Genomic DNA, 12272 nt, shown 5'->3' with positions numbered 1-12272 from the left:
ACTCCTACAGGATTTATCGAATTAAATTCCTATTGGCTTTCTACAGTCTCACTGCTGTATAATTCTTTACTTTTAAGCTCCTTTTTCACCTTTCAGACACAAAAGCTTCCCATGCAAATATTTCTTGAAACACGGATTAGTTCTCTCATGTTTAATGAAAGTCAATTTAAATTATTTTTCAGCTTTATTATCACCAAGTATTGTGAAATCTTCCAATGAACAGAATGTGTCTCTATTCTGTTCAAACAAACCCACTCGAATGGTAACATTTTAAGGACTTATTAAGCAGATAAACAATACACGTATTGAACGTCCAGACTTCGCTCCAGAGAAGCAAAAGGAAACAGGAACCTTTGAGATATTCCCTGTTGTATTGCAAATTAGAAATGTACTAAAGTTCCTTCATTGCACTTTGCATAATATCATCCGTAAGACTCTGTGTTTACTTTTCATGATTATCACAGTCAGGCTTTACCCAAATCTAGGATCAGCCTGTCTCACGGGACACTGGTTTCTCTAGCTGAAGAAAGAGGTGAATAACTCAAAGGACCCCAACTCTCATTTTCATTCTTAAACTTCATCCCAAATCTGAAACAATTTCAGACACGAATACCTTTATAAACTTCTACAATTTGACTAAATCTTGCAAGACGTGAATGGCCGTGCTGGTGACCAAGCTACCTCAGCTCAACACCTCACGGCATCAAAGCCACACTGGAGCCCCAAAATGGCTGCCACTGCCAGCACCCCTCAGAGCCCACACTCCTCCTTGCTGGCCAATGGGTGCACACAGACCTCCGGAGAGGCAATCGCTGCACTCTGATTGGCCATCCGACTGGCAGGTAGGCGCACAGCTCCCGCTGCATCGGGTGGTGAGGCCCCTGCCACCAGAGGCTGCTCTGCTGGGGAGGAGGTGCTGGCGGAGGTCAGGGCAGTACCGCCAGACAAAAATATCTTTGTTGTTTTATTCATCTTTGCATGCCTGCTGTGCTATCAGCCTCTCAGATCATCCCTAAATTTAGTTCCAGACTTGCTTTTTGACAGCAATGCCGCTCATATTTTGCATTCAGTCAGCACAGAAGCGCGGCATTAAACTATTTCTAGGTACTGTCACATCCCAGTTCTGGTTTAATTTCCATCTCTGTCGGAGAGATCTTAAATTCTAATCAATCTGCTTTGATCAGATTTTACTTTAAATTCTGAAATACGTTCGTATTTGGGCTTATAAACATTTTCCACTTTTTTCTGCCTCCAGGATTCATATTAAAGCCTTAAATACTCGATAGCATCCCATTAAGACAAGCAAACAAAATCTATAACCATTTAGAGAACGGTTCAAGAAAAAAATAGCTTTTTTTAAAAAAAGCTCTTCTGAGCAGCTCAAACCTCTGCACAGCTATGCAACTTCTCTCTGTCTCTCAAAAATTGATTTTTGGGGCTTTGGCATGAGCTTTGCAGTGCTTAAGACAAATGGATTGTATTATTGAATCCAGCCCTCAGCAAGCTCATTTTGAAATAAATCAAAACCTGAGCCATTCCTTTCTGCAGGCCCACTGAAAGCCCAGACAGAAAGAGAATTAACACTTTCACGAAAACAAACTACAAATTTTATATGACGAAAGCAATGTATAAATCCACTACTTGTTACACTACTTAAATGGAAAGTGCAGATAATAGAAGAACACAACCTGAAAGTACATGGATAGTCATAGCCAATTAGATAAAATTCATAATAAGGAAATATTGTGCTACGTTGTAGCTGTCAATTGCTTTAGTTTCATTTTGACCAAAGTCTGAAAAATGAGGTCAAGATTGGTTGTATAATCTCACACAAGGGAGCATTTTCTGCTTGCTCACTAAAATTCTCGTTAAAACAAACAAACAAAAAAAATCAGTTTCAAAATTCAAAATGAAACGTAACATTCAACACTAATCATATATATTTATATATGTGTTTATTACTAGTTCTCTATATGTGGACATACACAAACTTTCACACAAAAATATGTTACACAAAGTATTTGCCGTAGGTTCAGTGAGTCACGTTGCTTTCCCACATGTGTATGAGTAATTAACGGGCATGGGCTAATCCTTTACTCTCTGTTATACCCGCACAGTCTGCAAGCTGGGATTGGTATTATGGTTGGTTCCCCCCTCCCCTACACTACTAAGTTACTGCTGTGCAAAGCAGCTGTTAGATTGGCACCTTGGGAACTGGCATCCCTGAGGTTTTGCTGGACCTACACTAGTGTTCGGTGAGCACTGACTTTCTGCTCCATCTCATGACCTTATTAAAGCCATTTGCTCTGATTTTTTTCCTTGTGGCTGTCGTCCTCCTAAGAGTTAGTGAATAGGGAATAGAACTCAGTATTCACACAGCTCCTCTGCTCACCTGCCAGTGTCCCATGATCATTATAACTTGTTTCCCAGCAACTGCAAGAGGCAGCTGCATCAATTTCTGCTTGTCAGGAGAATCCTACTGGGGGCTTGAATCTGAGCACTTGTACCAAAAGATATAACTGTTATTATGGGGAGGAGGGATGTAAAGGGCATACTTGTTATTACAGACATGGCAACTAGTTTTAGATTTTTCCTTATAGCATCAGTAGCACTCTGAGTTGCTCATACTGTGTGAGGAATATATTATTTGGTTACCTTTGCAGATGCAGCTGAGAGAGTGTAAGAGTATTCTCTGAAAATTGTAGCTTTAAGCCACGATTTCCTGCATTTCTAATGTTTTGAAAGATGAGGCTGGTTTTATTGTTGTTCCTTTACATATTCTTGCAAATTCGTATGTATTTCAACAAATGAAGGCCAACAGATCAGTCCAGGAGCCTGATCTGATGTATGAGTCTGCCAGATGGGTGGAGGGGTCACCTGAGAAAGCCAGTAAGGGGAAGACAGATCTTGGTTGTATCAAGCAGGTTTTACAGGTTAATGTAACTGTAATGATCCAGCCCATCTACCTGGTTGTGAACAAACATAGCCTTGAACACACAAGGCCCTTCACAGCTTCACCCTTACTTTTTACTTGTATCTCTTAGGGTCCTGAGTTGTTTTAGTAATGTTAGTTCAAATTTCCTCTCTCTGCTATGAATGTCATTCTGTTTTCATCCAAGAGGTGTCCCTGAGCTCCTCTTGACCCAATCAATTATAGAACTTATTTTTCTTGTGGCCAAGCTCCATTTTTTCTTTAATCCATTTACCCAGGCTACATTTGCTCTCTGCAAGGTGAGAAGCAGAGAAGTAGCTGGGGGCATTTGATTGTTCTATGAGCCTCTCAAAGAAAATAAGTTACCAGTATAAAAATGTGCATACATTAGCATACACTCAGAAAGGCCCATACAGGTTCTGTGTGCAGTAGAAAGTGATCAGAGCCAAAAGGTATCATGTTCCTTTTTTTGTGAATGCAAAACTTGGGCAGTGCCACACACCTACCTATCTGCTACCAGGTCCATCAGTGTGATATTAGCAGTAGCTGGGCATGGAACGGTGAGTCAATGCAGATTATCTTTCCAAGATTTTTCTGTGCATAATATCTACTTCTGCAGAAATGTTACACTGATGCTAAAAAATTGATTTTTTTTTTTTTTACTATATAAACCTGAACATATAGAGATAATCTCTATTGAGAATCAATGTTAATGCCAGTCCACACAACTTTCCACACAACGCCAGTCCATCTTCCTCTCACCGTCTTTTTTACCCTAAGTTTCTCTGAGTTTCTATGTCTGCACAAATTTCTCATCTCAACAAGTCCCCCACCTGCTATGCCCCACACATGCCCCAGAGCATCGCCTGTCCCTTGGAGGCTGCACAGATCTGTACTATTGCCAAGCACCACTTCTTAGAGACTGGATGCTTCTCTTTATCATATGGATGATATCCCACTGTCCTGGTGCAGGGTGCAGCGCTTACCCAATTAAATTAAAATTTAAGGGGTAATTTGGGATCCAACTCTGACCAAGGACATACAGGTGTATTGGTGTTAAGAAACTAGTCTTACTCAGGCGACTTCTGTGTGACATATTGACTTGCAAAAATCATTCAGAGTTAAGATAATGATGGTTATGGTGATAATGTCGTCATTCTGGTACATTATTATGAAATACTGTTAGTTCCAGTTTGAACAAGATAAAATCTTACAAAAATAATTTCACTCTTCAACTACATTTTTAATTCTCTTTGGGAAAAAATAGTCTGGCACACTTTTACTTAGGTTACTTGACCAAAAAAAAAAAAAAAAAAAAAACCCCAAAAACCTGCTTTCCCCTTGTGTGAGATCATACAGGGGATCAGATCTCAAGTTCTGTAACAAGCTGTAAGGAGATGATGAAGATGCAGTGAAGAAACAGGCACAACATTTCAACACTGGTAGATGCATTTTTCTGTAAAATTCCCAAGCACTCTTAAGTTTCCTGTTTCAGGTCAATGCATAAATTATAATTTAATTTTATTGTGACTTTCATTGTGTTCCCAAAAGCAATCAGAGCTGTAATTTGCCATTTTTGTCTAAATGGAAGGAGTACATTTTGCTCTCACTTAACCATATAACCTTATTGACTTCAGTGAAACAAGGCAGCATGAGACCAAGTCAAGTCTAACATCAATTATGCTATGTATATAGAACACTGCATTCACCATTTATGATACCATGAAAACATTCTGAAGTTAGAAGGCTGATCCTGTTACATTAGAGCATAAGGATAAATTTATTGAAAGGACCAGGAAAAATACGTTGCTTGTAACCGAGTTCTGCTTTACTGTATTTCATTTGTAAACATTTCCATTTGGTCCTCCGAACTATCAAGTTAATGAAATATAATCATAAACTACCCTACTGCTATGCTTTAGGTTAGAGGATAGTTACAGCACATTATGGTTCTGCTGTTTATTTTAAATCAGGTGATGTAAAAGGAAATTTTAGGACCTTTTTGGAAACACTTTTTATGGAGAATAAACACATAGAGGCATGCTATTTAATGAACTAATAAAGAAGCATTTCAAAGCAAATGCTACTATACTAAACAATGAGAGAAAATTAGGCTTGCTCTAACTCCAGTGAAAGGATAAAAACTACATCAAGCTCTTCAGGGAATCTTTACGGTTGAATTTTCACATCCTCACTCCCCTTCCCTTCCCACAACTTCAGCAGCTCCAGAAGTGAGACCTGCTCAGAGACGGTTACCCCCCACATCCATTTGCCATAAAAGTCATTTTAAAACTGCTTCAGCCAAACACGAAGGGCAGTGGGGCGGTGGCCTGTGCTGGTGCTACAAAAGCTGCAGCATGCCGCACCACTTCCACCAGCCACAGCAGGCTGCCAGCTGCTTTCAGTCCATGCAGTATCACTCATTCCGAGAAGAAATTTTTCCTAATATCCACATCAAAACACTCCCTAACACAGAGAGCTACCCCACCAAACCTCCTTCCTTGCCTATCACTTCTAAAGAGCCTATAGCCCTCCACTGCAGCGCTCCAGTCATGAGAGTGATCCCACTGCACTTCAGTGCTGGCAACTAAGCCATAGTTTCCCTGTTGCACAATGGCTTCTAGGTACTCCTGTTTGTTGCCCATGCTGCGTGCATTGGTATGAAGCAGATGCCCCCATCCCTGCTCCACAAGGTGCACCACAGACACAGACATTTTGTCCCCTCCTCACCCAGCCCTCAGTCCTGCCCTGAGAAACACACATGGCTGCCATGGCGGCGCAGCGAGCATCATATCCATATCAGCACTCAGGACACACCAGTTGCATAAGACCAGCCCAAATTTGCACGTTCTGTCTCGAGAAAGCGTCCAACAGTTCAGAAATAGATCTGCATAGGCATTTTGCAGCACGACTTGGCAACACAGAATTACCATAATTACAAATAATGAAGTCTCTGTCAGGCTTCAGTGATGGGAAATGTGAAGCACCCACTGACAGAAAGCATCTCTTTCGTTTCCCCACTTGGACAACTGTTCAGCCAGAGCTGTTCGAGCAGAGCTGTGGCCAGGGAGAAGGGATGGAGATGGTTACCTTCCCATCTCGGTCAGCACAGGCCAGAGACCCCCTTGGAAAGCAGCCCGTACGAGGGGCCCAAAGCCACAGTTGTTTCTGCTCTGTGAGCCATAGTCAGTGGCACAGGACAGCAGTGGGAATGAGAACTCCTGCTGCTTCAACATGCACAGGGCAAGCCCTGTAATTGGGGATCCACAGCTTTGGGGGATTTGGCCTTTATACTATATACCAATGCAAAGCCACAAGAAGATTTGGATTACTTTGATCTCTTCCCTATGCTTTTTATTAAACCATGTTTGTGAAGATTATAAAGAGCTGATAAGTAAGGCTCCAATAATAATGGGAAACAAACATTTGAAGGGCTTTAGATAATGCTGGAAGAATTTAGCCCTATTTTCCTCACACAGAATCAGAGGAATAATGCAGTGTTAGGCACGACATCATGTGGTTAAGGCAGAAGTGCATGTTGTTGGCAGTCTCAAGCTTTCCCCATACCTGCTCTGGGCTGGAGCCACATGGCTGTTGTTGCCCTTGAGGAGGGAACAGAGGAAGTCCAGGTCTGGCTGAGGAACACCAAGCAAACGCCCAATAAATCTCCCTTAACTCTCCAAGCTCTTCAACCTTCAGTTAACGACAAACCCATAATCCTCCTTTCTCCCCACCCTACAAACCTGTGTGGCCCTGAATTGGAAGGTGGTAGTTACTATCATAGCGGCCATCAGCTACACATTTGTGGGAAGAGCACAGAATGGCCAGGCATCTCTTTTCCCAAATTCATGGCTAAATGGCAAAAGTGACGCAAAAGACTGTAGAAGGAAGGAAAGCCTATCAACTCACTTAGTACAATAGACTGCAAATGCACAATAAATTACATTTCCTGATGTTTTTCCAGACTAGCTTTAAAATCCTCAAGTGATTGGATGTAATCTATTATTGGAATAACAACATGAGCATCATTAGGGAAGCGTATTTCATGAAATTGAAAGGTTTAGAAAGCACATCTACTGCATTTAATTTGTACTGCTTTATTTGGCAATCTATGTGCAGATTTGTCACTTGTACAGCTGTCCCTAATAGGGTCATTTCTATAGCAAATGTATGATAGTTTGTACTTGAGGATGACGCGAAGTTTGCAATAGCACTCCAAAAACATTCCACATTATAAAATCACTCAGCAGAGTGATTTGCTTGCTATGTGGGGTGATTGCATAGTCTGCTCTGAAAAGCTCAATTTTGCTTCTATTGAAATGCCTTGGCTTTCAAAGTGCTTAATCTTATTTCTTCTGTGGAAGACGTGTCATCTGGTCTGTCATTAAAGTTCTGGTGAAGGGTAGGACTTATTTCCTTCTTTACACAGTTCACAAAATCGTTTGTATCAAACTACCTCAAATTTGAGATTCTAAACTGAAACTTAACAACAGAAATTCCGATGCTGTGCTCAGACATAGTAAGGGTATCTCAAAGCAAGGGAACATTAAATCAATGTCCTATTGCCTCCATCCTACATGGAAGTTCATCAAATTAGTAGCCAGTAGTGTCTAAAACAATCAGCTGACTTTTTGATGGTGACGCATCTCTCCTGGACCTTCTGGCACACAGCAGCAACATTTGCAGTGCCTCTCTGCCTCTCTTCACAGGCTAAGTAATCACTGAATCATAATGATTGGAAAAGACCACTAAGATCATCTAGCGTAACCATCAACCTATCACCACCATGCTGATTAACCATGTCCCTCAGTGCCACATCTGCCCTTTTCTTGAACACCTACTGGGATGGTGACTCCACCACTTCCCTGGGCAGCCTGCTCCTGTGAGAATCTAATGTGAAGAGAAATTATAGATCAAAATAAGAAATGGGAAATAAAATGCAGTAAATAACTGCACACAATATACTTGCATTAGTAAGCATTTAAAGACAATTATTGGTTATTGTTTATATCATATCCTACCTGTCAGTACTATATAAAATGAGATCCTATTATATTCCTGAACTGAAAAGCTCACAGTTTAGTGAAAACAAACAAACAAAAGCAACCTGCAATGCAAAGCAAATAATGACAGTGAGAACTAATTAATGAACTTTCTAAGTAAGTTTCAGTTTGTAGGGAGAGGTAACACATTTTTGAGGCAGCATTAAACAGCAGACTATGGAACAGATGTGGTTTTAGGCATGTGACTCCAGCAAAGCCTGGAAAAGAAACAGTGGACTTGAGGCTAAGGACAGCTCACGGTAATCACCTACTAAATTTGAAAGAAAAAGTACCTTTGGAGAAGAAGGGAATCTCAGCAAACAGGAAGATGATGAGTTCCTATGGGATAAGCTCAACAGATAACTAATTATTATTCTTCCAACTATTGAATCTATTGAATACATCATTTGTATACAATAATTCTAAGAAAATTGTTTTCTAGGCTCCTTCATTGTAAGAATGAGGTCAGAGATTAAGCTGTGTTGTAATAAATCTACAGTTTTGTCTTTATCCACATATTTGAATAAATTCACTCTGTCATAGGGTTATTCCATTTTCTCTTATCGCGTTAGATAAATTTTGTTTCATCCAGGAAATCATATGTATATGGGCAAGGTATTCTTCATGATAGGGTGCATGCACTGTAGTGGTTTTGCTTCTATTTTTTGGCTAATGTCTAGTTTATATGATAAACCGTGGTCTGAAAGAAGTTTCTGACGATGATAGTGGCAAGAAACAGCAGGTTGTTAGGAGGCAGGGATAGAGATCGCTGGAAAAATCATTTCACTGTTTGATCTATTGCCAGGAGAAATTATAATTTGAATAGGTTCGGCATCCAGTTAACTTTCCTGCTGTTTCATATCAATGTAAAAATCAAACCAATTATGTTCTTGTTAACAGACTTGTCTAAAACAGATTGGGTCAAAATATCAGATATCTATACATCAGAATCCACCCAAAATAGATCTCAGATTTTATTTTATTGCAGTTTTTAAAGGAACTTTTAAAAGGAAGTTTTCACTGAGACACAGGTATCCATTTCCTTTGATACAGTGGTTTTGGTTTTTTTTTTTTCTCCTCTAGTTTTGCTGTCTTAAAAAGAATGAATAGGTTTTTGGAACAAAAGAAATCTGGGCAGTAGGTCTGCCACAATAAAGGAGGAGAGGAAAGGAAGATATTGCAAAGCATAATAAATGTGACAATGAGCTTCCTGGAAATCTCAGCATCTCTTTTAAACCCACACAGTCATAGAAGCAGAGTTCAGGAGGATTCCAATGGGAGTTGTGTCTGTATAAGGATAATGAGACCAGAGATGTTTCTGAATAAGAAACAGCTGAACTTTAAGATAATTACCTGAAACCAGAGCCTCTAAGAGTAAAATGAGGCTTTTTCTTTTGAAGTTTCAAAAGAATTCTAAAACTAATCCTTATCTGCCAACTTAAGCAATGTTCTACTTGTTTTATCTTGAACCTGTGTTATCAATACACCAAACAAAAACCACTTTTGGCCAGTGTTACCCGATGACTAAACTTGACTTTACATAGAATCATAGAATGGCTTGGCTTGGAAGGGACCCCAGGGATCATCAAGTTCTAAACCCCTTGCCACAGGCAGGGCCACCAACCTCCAGATCTGGTACTAGAGCAGATTGCCCAGGGCCTGATCCAACCTGGTCTTGAACACCTCCAGGGACATCCAGAGCATCCACAGCCTCCCTGGGCAAACATTTTTAAGCATAGGTCTTTGAAGTCTACTTTCAGATTTCCAAGTTTAATTGATACCCCCTTCAGAAAACTGGAGGAAAAATGATTCTCTGCAAGACAGATCTTAAGGTGACAAGGAGACCTTTGTTTTCATCCAGTGCCCATGATCCTCCTTGTTTGAGAATGCTGCTTGAGAACTAACAGTGGCAAGGAGTTATATTATAGTCCTACATTTTAACTGTAGAAGATAACATAAAAAGAGCCTGTATTCCTCAGTTCAGTGGGGGAAAATATTAATTACAATCTAAAGCATTCTAACATACTCTATGAAACACAAAGGATTCTGTAGCCATAACACGAGAGGCTGAAGGAGACAATGTCCCCCGGGGCTGTGGCTTTGGGGAGGCTGGAGAATGCCAGGAAAGCTGTGCAAAGGACTTTGCAGCCTTTGTGAATGCACACACTCAAGAGCAAATGCACTGACTGGCTCACAACAGAAAGCAGCTTCAGCTTGTACTGAGTCCCTGGTTTTACAAACCTGGTGTCCATACCTCAGCTAGGAGGCATGCATGGATATTTCCAAATAACTGCCTGCAATTTAACATTCTTACGTTAGGCCTCAACAGGTACAGGTAGTTTTGAGAACACTGTCCAGGATGGCTTTTCTAAAAAATAAGCTTTCGTTATTTTCAGTATTTAGCATGGTTTTACTGAAGCCAAACAAGCAAAACAAAATTAGCTTTTAAGAGTTGTTTCCTTCTGTCCCCCCAGTGATGCTAGAGAAAATTGCAAAGGGAGCTTTTTGCCTAAAATGGAGAGGCAGAAGCCCTGGCTGTGTGACTGACAGTATGATCAGGCCTTCGGATTTACACGGTGTGCCAGCATCGGCAGCATTAGATCACTGATGCGGGTCATTTTCTGAGAGACAAATAGCATTGTCACCAGAGTGTGCATTAGACAACTGCTGGGTACATTTCTTTAGATAACTTCAGCTGTAGCCTTATCTCAGATCTTAATTTTAAAATTCAGAGCTGTCATTTGTCTGCAAGGTGTTTAGGCGTGCTTTAAAACCATTACACTTTACTGCTAACCTGCTGGTGCTAAGCATTTCCAGTGAATGTTTTATTCAGAGATACTTAAGAGAGAGTTTTGTCAGATGTGCTTCCCGTCATCCTTTATTACATTAGATCTTTTGATATTTGAGCAGAAGACATAGAAATAAAGATGAAGGTCAGTGAAATGGGAGGAATATAAAATTTCTTTCACTATTCCCGTTTTCATATTGTCCATCAAAATTGCAGTTTGAAAATGTCAGATAACATGAGCTTCATTTTCATTTTAATCACTTAACTGTATCATACTGTAATAACTTAATGGCTATGCAGAAGATTTATCATGAGGAACAGGGATTACAGTCAGAAAATTCTCCTAGATTACTGTTCGCTATACAGGGGATTCAGTGATAATTATACAGATTATGTGATTTGGTATTTTCAAAGGAATGTCCCTATATATTAGGGCACAAAAGGAAATATTTAAAGCCTTAGACGAGCATCTTAATTTCTGAGACTGCAATAGTAAACTGTAAATCTCAAGCAAACAGGCAGCCTTTCTCCAGCCATTCAGTGCTTACGCTCCTAGTCATGAGAAGAAATAAAAAATAAGATGTATTTAAGTGTTTCCAAGCTTTAAAAAGGCTTCATTTAAAAAATTAAGAACGTTTTCACATCTATACGTGTTCACATCTAAATTAATAAGACGGTTGGATTTCCATTCATATCTAAAAATTCTGATTATTAAATTTTCCATCACTTTAAACAATATCCTCACTAAAGCAGACGCAGATTTCTAGCTAAAGCCCAAAAATATGAAAGGTGCACTGATCAACAACTATTGCAAACATGTAATGAGATGCTATATTAGATTCTAAATGTCTACTCTTACGTCTCTCAACATCTCCATTGCGAACACCATCCATCTTAAAGAGCCATTTCATCAGAACAGTTCATTTCTCTCCCCACTGCGGACGAGATGTAGCAGTTGATACAATGCAGCCGTGCCTGCAGTGGCTGCTGTAGCTTAATTGTCATTTAGGAGAATTTGAGAGAGATTTTATCTCGACTGCTTTCTCTCATTTCTATGCTGAAAGGGAAGCATGATAGATAGCAAAGCACAAAACAGAGAGGACTTGTAGGCAGGAGTGTCAGAAGTCAGAGCTGTTAGTTTACGGATCATGGTCTGCTTATTTTTTACGTTGCTCTTTTCCTACTGCAGAGTAAGGACTCTAAAGGCCTTATTTATTTTGAAAATAGTGGTATTCATATTAAAATGCTTGAGGACATGAAAATCTTTACCTGGGCATAGCTCAGTTCCTTCCTCTTTTTTGTGAAGTTTAGCTCCTACCATAGTGCCAACAAAATGAGAAGACAGTATCTTACTCCTAAAACAATGTGTTATAGGACTGCTAGGCAGACATGCTGAACGTGGTGATGGGACAGAGGTATCAACAACAATTGTAAAGACAACAATGGAAAACATAGTCATCTGTGAGTTGAAAAGCATAGGCCCTCTTTGACTTTGCTACTGCTAATTTCA

The 12272-nt window shown here is 40.0% G+C and overlaps 1 protein-coding gene and 1 long non-coding RNA gene across 7 annotated transcripts in view; one reads left to right on the top strand and one right to left on the bottom strand.

Moving 5' to 3' along the window:
* Window positions 1–724, bottom strand: part of LOC121111325 — a 76538-nt gene extending 75814 nt beyond the window's left edge. Inside the window, exon 1 of the long non-coding RNA XR_005861693.2 lies at window positions 614–724. This is a non-coding gene — a long non-coding RNA (uncharacterized LOC121111325). The remainder of the gene's footprint in view (window positions 1–613) is intronic.
* The window catches only part of B3GALT1 (beta-1,3-galactosyltransferase 1), a 182855-nt gene that overhangs the window by 149087 nt on the left and 21496 nt on the right, over window positions 1–12272 (top strand). The window lies entirely within an intron of this gene.

The sequence above is a fragment of the Gallus gallus genome, chromosome 7 (assembly GCF_016699485.2).
Source record: "Gallus gallus isolate bGalGal1 chromosome 7, bGalGal1.mat.broiler.GRCg7b, whole genome shotgun sequence".
NCBI classification, from domain to species: domain Eukaryota; kingdom Metazoa; phylum Chordata; class Aves; order Galliformes; family Phasianidae; genus Gallus; species Gallus gallus.
This window is presented reverse-complemented; position numbering and strand designations above follow the sequence as displayed.